This window comes from Gekko japonicus, unplaced genomic scaffold, assembly GCF_001447785.1.
Source record: "Gekko japonicus isolate JY-2015 unplaced genomic scaffold, Gekko_japonicus_V1.1 scaffold452, whole genome shotgun sequence".
NCBI lineage: Eukaryota > Metazoa > Chordata > Lepidosauria > Squamata > Gekkonidae > Gekko > Gekko japonicus.
Window position 1 is genome coordinate 1061782 of NW_015167545.1, and position 7700 is coordinate 1069481.

At 49.5% G+C, this 7700-nt stretch overlaps 1 protein-coding gene across 1 annotated transcript in view; it reads right to left on the minus strand.

The window, feature by feature from the left end:
* The window catches only part of LOC107112487 (peripheral-type benzodiazepine receptor-associated protein 1-like), an 86434-nt gene that overhangs the window by 73655 nt on the left and 5079 nt on the right, over positions 1 to 7700 (minus strand). The window lies entirely within an intron of this gene.

The window sequence follows — 7700 nt, forward strand, 5'->3', positions numbered from 1 at the left end:
CCCGCCTCCGAAGCAAGGCCCCCCCGCCACCGAAGCAAGGCCGAAGCGGCTTGCCGCTCAGGCCTCGCTGCTCTCTTTCCCCCCCCAAGCGGCGGCGGCAAGGGAGTTCGCAGAGCGTTCCCTGCACATGCGCAGGGGACGCTCTGTCACTTTTGGGGGGATTTAAGTATCCCCCCGATATTTTTTCTGGGTTTTTAGATTTTTGTGCACACCTGGGGACTGCCCCAAGTGTGCACAAAAATCTCCCTTCCCCCCAGGTGCCCCCGATGCGCGGATTTAGGTATCCGCACGCACGGGGGCGACTTGGCTATTAGATATATAGATATTGACTTCGATGGACCAGAGTTCTGATTCAGTATGAGGCAGCTTCATGGCCCAAGGTCACAGTGAGCTTCCAGGGCACAAGTGGGGATTTGAATGCAGGTCTCCCAACACCCTAACCCCTATGCCACATTGCCCCCCCACTCTCACCTTCAGCCTCACACTCGATTTATATGTATGCCAAGGGTCTCTCTCTCTCTCTCTCTCTCTCTCTCAGCCAGTTTCTGTATATTAGATCTTAATCTGGTCTTTTCACCTCCAGGTGGCACACATGGTTCTCTTTCCCCCATTTTATCTTCACAAGGTGAGGTAGACCTAGCTATGAATGGCCCAAGATTATCCAGCAAGGTTCATGGTAGGGTGGGGATTTGAACCCATGTCACCTGCATCCTAGCCTGACACAAACTAACCTCTACACCAGGGGTGTCGAACTCATTTGTTATGACGGCTGGATCTGACATAAATGAGACCTTGTTGGGCCGGGCCATGTGTGTCATAAAATGTAATGCCAGGTAAGAACATAAGAACATAAGAGATGCCAATGTTGGATCAGACCAAAGGCCCATCCAGTCCAACACTCTGTATCACACAGTGGCCAGAAATACCCGTGCCATCAGGAGGCACACCAGTGGGGCCAGGACATTAGAAGCCCTCCCACTGTTGACCCCCCCCAAGCACCAAGAAGACAGAGCCTCACTTGCCCCAGAGCCCCTATCTATACCTTGTGGCTAATAGCCACTGATGGACCTCTGCTCCATATGCTTATCTAATTCCCTTTTGAAGCCGTCCATGCTTGTAGCCGCCACCACTTCCTGTGGCAGTGAATTACAAGTGTTAATCACTCTTTGGGTGAAGAAGTACTTCCTTTTAGCCGTTCTAACCCGACCGCTCAGCAATTTCATGGAGTGCCCACGAGTTCTTGTATTGTGAGAAAGGGAGAAAAGTACCTCTTTCTCTACCTGCTCTTTCCCATGCATAATCTTATAAATCTCAATCATGTTGTAAACCTCAATCAGGTAGCGGAGATATAAACTTTATAAAGGACACAAACACAAAGATATTTTTTAACTTAAAATAAAAACATGCTTAAAACATTAGCATTCTTGCAAGATTTTGTTTATTCAACAGTGTCTGATAACTGACACCTCTTGCTCTGAATTATTACATCAAAATGTCTGTGCTGCTGCAATCTTCAGTATGCTGTTCAGGTGTGTATCTGTAAGCTGCAAACCTACGATGACGTAGCAGCAGCAGAACTGGAAGAAGAAGCTGAAGACAGCCAGTTCCACTGCGGGCCTGATTCGGTCCCCGGGCCACATGTTTGACACCCCTGCTCTACACTATGCTGGGAGTCACGGTGACCTGCAAAGAGGGTGGGGCTATGCAGATGAAGGGGTGAGTCTATGCAGTGAGGACTAGGCTTCATTCTCCTTGGGCGGAGTCCCAGGGATCACGGTTTCCTCATTATTAATGTACTTCGCTTATACCCTGTCTTTCTTCACAATGAGAACAGCTTACATTGTTCTCTCCTCCTCCATTTTACCCTCACAACAACCCTGTGAGGCAGGTTATTGGAGAGTGTATGGCCCAAAGTCACCAAACAAGCTTCCATGGAAGAGTGGGGATTCATAGAATCATAGAGGAAGGGACCTCCAGGGTCATCTAGTCCAACCCCCTGCACAATGCAGGAAATTCCCCCCCCCCCACACACACACACAGTGACCCCTGCTCCATGCCCAGAACATGGCAAAAAACCTCCACAATCCCCAGGCAAACTGGCCTGGAAAACAATTGCTGCCTGACCCCAAAGGGACAATCAGCATTTCCCTGGACATGTAAGAAAGGGCCATGAGAACTAAGCACTGAGGCAACCCTTCCTGCCCTCCCTCTCATGATCTGCCTAAGTTCACAGAATCAGCATTGCTGTCAGATGGCCAACTAGCCTCTGTCTGAAAACCTCCAAAGAAGGAAAGCCCACCACCTTCCAAGGAAGCTTGTTCCACCAAGGAACCACTCTGTCAGGAAGTTCTTCCTAATGTTTAGCCGAAAACTCTTCTGATTTAATTTCAACCCGCAGGTTCTGGTCTGACCTTCTGGGACAACAGAAAACAACTCTGCACCATCCTCTGTATGATGGTTATCACATCACCTCTCCGTCGTCTCCTCTCCAGGCTAAACATACCCAGCTCCTTCAGCCTTTCCTCATGGGACTTGATCTCCAGACCCCTCACCATCTTCCTTGCCCTCCTCTGGACACGTTCCAGCTTGTCTAGATCTTTCTTAAACTGTGGTGCCCAAGACTGAGCACAATACCCTAGGTGAGGTCTAACCAGAGCAAAGTGGTACCATCACTTCGCATGATCTGGACACTGTACTTCTGTTGATACAGCCCAAAATCGCATTTGCCCAATCCTACTCTTGCACTCTAACCCGTGCACCATGCAGGATCCTCATGACCGAATGGCATCACCAAGTGCACCCCTTTACACTTCCCCATGCCATTCATTCGTGAAGAGTCGGACTCGACTGTGCGACTGAACAACAACAACAACATGCCACTCATGCCTGCAGCTGATCTCCGTACAGGAGGCAAGTAGACCTCCTGTGCCTCTCTTGGCAGCCCTTCCAACATTTACTCATCTCAGAGATTTATAGGCTGTGCTTTCAGCATAATGGCTCCAGCTTCCAGCAAGAAAAAGCCCAAATGATAGTTAATTAATAACAAAACAATGAAATCAACCAGCTGATGCAAACTGATGACTGATATAGGTTTTGGAAAAACCCAGAAGTGTTCACCCTTGAAACGTCAGCAAAACCATCAAGAAAACCAGCTGATGCAAACGAATTACAGTGCAGCCCTATACCAAATTACTCCCGTCTAAGCCCACTGGAACTTCTGCCAACACACGGACAGGCATTTGGCAATCATAGGCTGCGGTCACACGGAGCATTAGGCACGCTAGAGAGACGGAAGATAGGCGGATTTTCCGGGCGCGATCTCACCGCCACATCTGGGAAGCGTAGAGCTCCCGTGGTGAACCTGAGGCTTCCCGCCGAAGACGCGCAGTTAAAAACTAGTACCTCGGAGGTACTAGTTTCCGGTAACCGCGGGGCAAGGGCGGGCGTCTGATCGCGTTTCGGTGGTAGTTCCGGCGCCCGCCCATGCCCCCTTGTATAAAGGTGGTTTTTTTTCAACTGTCCATGGGATGCGCACAAGCACCCAACAGGGCATGTGCACTTTGGTGTCCAGAAAACAAAACACCCGTTTGCCGCGCCGCTTCTTTGCCGCAGCGCAGGATTGTGGTGTGCTTGGCGGGACCTCCACGGTACATCTGCTGGCGCAACCGTGCGTTATTTTGCCCTGGGGCAAACAGCCATGCCTCCCCCCCCACGATATCTGGCCCGTGTGACCGGGGCCATAGACTCTCAACGTCTACCCTGAGCCTGCTCCAGCAGGGAGGGCGGGGTATAAATCAAATAAAAAAATATTAAAAATTAAAATAAATAAACAGAACCTCTGAACACATACTGAGTGCCTCTCTCTCTCTCACCACCGAGAAACATCAGACAATGAGACATGGGACAGGGTGGAGCAAGTGGGTAGAGAGAGCTTTTCCTCCCTCTGTCGTGACAGTAGAACTTGGTGGCAGTGATGATGAAGTTGGGAGGGCTGTAGATTCAGCACAAAGAAGTGTTCCTTCACACAATGCTTCATTCACTTGTGGGACTCACTGCCACGGGGTGGGGTGATGGCCATACGCTTCGATGGCTTTAAAAGAGGGTTAGATCAATTCACATAGAAGGACAGGTCTGCCAGTGGTCATTAGCCTTGATGGCTAAGTGGAAACACACACACCCACATTCAGAGGCAGTCTACCTTTGAATGCCATTAATTGAGGACCACAACTGGGAGCTATTTTGGCCTCCATGATCAGCTTGCAAACCTTCGGGGGCACTTTGGGCAACAGACTAGACTAGATGAAACTTCAATCTGATCCAGCAGAGGTCATGCTTAACTCTTACTAGCCATGACAATTAGAAATGGAACATCCATGTACTAAGGCAGTATATCTGAATATGTTGCAGAAGATCAAACACTGCTTGTGTTCTTCTCAGAAACATCTGGCCAGCCATTTTTTTCAATATAGGGTGCTCGCGCTAGATGGCCTTGGGACCTGATCTAACAGGCTTTATACTATATAATTACAGATGAACACACACTGTTGTGATCCAGCAGCAAACTGAAGATTATCCGCAGGACCTCTTCTCCAAAACATGATTACTTCCATCACTATATCAATGTGCACGCAGGCCCCAACTCCAGTAATGACGGATCCACACCGTTCCAGGACAGGGCGTCTGAACGTGGCTCCGGTCGGCAACTTCCCGCCATCTCTCTTCTTCTCATCTGCCTGTTTCGATTTGTAGAAGTAGCAAGAGATGCTCTCTCTTGAAAGGACAGGCGCTGCGCGAAGCTTCCTTCGCATTCAAGGTCAAACCTCGCATAACAAGAACTAATTGGCAGAGGCTTCTGTGACAGGAACGGGCCATTTGATTCCGGAAAGCAGTGACAGAGGGGAGCGTCCTGAGGATAATGACTCAATCCGACACATCCAGACTACAAATCTAGCACAGACGTTTAATGAGGAGAGCGAGGTAACCTTCAGGACTAGAAAGGCCTCCTTCACAAGGAAGGGAACCCACAGATCTGGGTCGCTTTCCAGGGGTTGGGCTAAATTTGCAAATCTTTGACTATTCTGGGCAGCATACGCCAACGAATAAATGCATCCTTAACCTCGTGGCTGTGAGATGTCCCAGTGGCTACTTTAGGAAAGGATGCGGAAATGAATTTGTGGAGGACAGTGCCTAATAGCCATGACAGCATTTCCCACATCGAGACAGCACAGTAAACACAGACCCTAGAACCAATGTTCCCTCTAAGTGTGGAGTCTTGTGAGCAAGAATTCCACTTTGTGAGCTACTGGCATTAAAGTTGTGAGCAGGCGATTTGGCTACTGCATAAATTAGTTTGTTCTGGAGCCATCCTTCCTGAGCTGAGACAAAAATGTGTGAGCCGCAGGCTAAAAAACTGTGAGCTAGCTCACACTAACTCAGCTTAGAGGGAACAGAACTCAGACCCGACAACTCAGTCAGATTCTACAACTCAGCACTGTTTCCACTGGCTAGTCCCAGATTTCAGGGTCTCAGGCTGAAAAAGATCTTTTCTCACATCTGCTCCCCGAGATCTTTTTTTTTTTAACCTGCAAGTGCCGGGGATCAAACCTGGGACCCTGTGCCTGTAATCAAAGTCAGAAGCTGCTGAGCTACTAGTCTCTTTCCAAATAGAAACCTCTCTCCACCAAGTGAAGAAAACCAGCCCAGCAATAGGGACCAATTGAAGCACGGCCTAGCAACTTTCCCAGTGTTTACAGGACAGCATTTGCTTTATTCATTTCCTTCTTCAGTCTTGGAGGGGCGCATTACCCCACTGTTCCGGGGAAACCAGGCTGTGGGGGACGTCACGGCATTGCCCCATTGCTTGTTTGAGTGTCTCATTCATGGAGGGGGAGGGAGGGGGGGGAGGGAGGGTTAGATTTCTTTCGCCTGTTTTGAGACACAAACTGGTCGAACCGGCAAGCTGGAATGGATGCTGGCAAACAGCAACGATATTATCCGCACAGTGACTCTGTCTGTGCTTGCGGCCATGAAGCGGGGACAAAAAGCTATTGATGAGAACATTGTTGACTGTACGCCGCTCAATTGACTTTGACGCTGCTTTCGGTTCTCTTTTAATTTGCGTGGTTTGTTTCGCTGGTCACTGGGCATGGAATATCTGTCACATTTTTATCCTGCCCTCTCGAAGGTAGTTCTCCCTCCTCCATTTGAACCTCATGACAACCCTCTGAGGTAAATTAGGCTGAGAAAGAGAGTGACACCACGCTCTCTCTTTCTTTGCCTAATTTACCTCACCAGGCACCCTAGGGTTGCCAGGTTCCCCCTGCCAACAGCTGGGGATGGGGGGGTAAGGTTGAAAAATCCAGTTTGGAAGACCCTTGGGAATTTGGGGGTGGAGCCTGGAGAGGACAGGGACCTCAGTGGTGTACAATGCCACAGGGTCTACCCTCCAAGCGTCCATTTTCTGCAGGGAAACGGACCTCTGTAATCTGGAGATGAGCTGTAATTCTGGGGGATCCCCAGGTCCCGCCTGGAGGCTGGCATCCCTAAGCCACCCAGTGAGCAGCGTAATAAAGTGGGGATTCAGAATGGGGGAGCCCCTCCCCAGGCCTAGTCCAGGGCACTGACTGCTACAGCACACTGGCTCTGAAACAAGGCTAGTTGAGAAGACCTCTCAAAACCTCCTTGACCGGAAAAGAGATCATGGAGTAATGGTGGAGAGCCCACTGAAAATGCACATTAAATGCAGCAATCTCTAACACACCGTTCTCATCATAAGCGACTGTTCTCGGGATCCTCTGCAAGGAACCGGGCAAGAAGACTCCAAGGGGTTTCAATCCAGATGGTTCCGTCTATCGAAGCGTCTGTGAGGTGTGGTGGTTAGAGTGTTAGTCTGGCAGATGTCAGATTTCAAATCTGCCGTGCAAATGGTGACTAAGGAGAAGCTTCCATGTTCAAAAGCAGTATATCTTTTCCTTATAAAATGCTAAGCAGAAACATTTGAGCCATGGCCTATTTGTGAACCTTCCTGTTTGACCACTGCTAAAGTCAGAAATCCGGGATTTGGTCTTACCCAGACCTTTGGTCTTACCCAGAAAGACAGCCCTGTGTATTTCTGGAAGACACCAGAGCTGGCACCCTCTCTTTCACACACAATTTCCCATTCTCCTAAAAATCAGGCTAAGCACTGTCCTTCCTTCTCTTCTCCCGCCCAGAACAGGCAGTCCTAGAAACACAGAACAAGGGGGGGCCATACGGTGCCCGAGGGCCTTCTTCTCCAAATCCGGGCCACAAACCCACAGCACATAACAAAGCCCCAGAACGCTTGCAGCATCCAAAGACCTGAATGAATCCTGACTTTGGCGATTCTGCTGAGTTCAACTGAGCATAGATAGTATTATATAACAAAAATAAAGAAAGAGACCAGTCTAATTCAACCCCAGGCTGCCAGGAGAAGAAGCAATTCCTTCCGAGTTGGCTCCTACAAAACCTGCCACCTCCTGCACTTCGAAAAATGGGGGGAGGGGGGAATCCAGGCATCATTTCGTAGAAAAAGAGGTGCAGGAGCTCATTAGCATAACTCATCAGCATAACTTATTTGCATATGCCACACCCCCTGACATCACCGGAACCCACCGCTCAGGCTCCACTGGACTGTTTTGGATTGCTAGCTATTGGGGGGGGGGGGGAAGCGCTGAGATCTG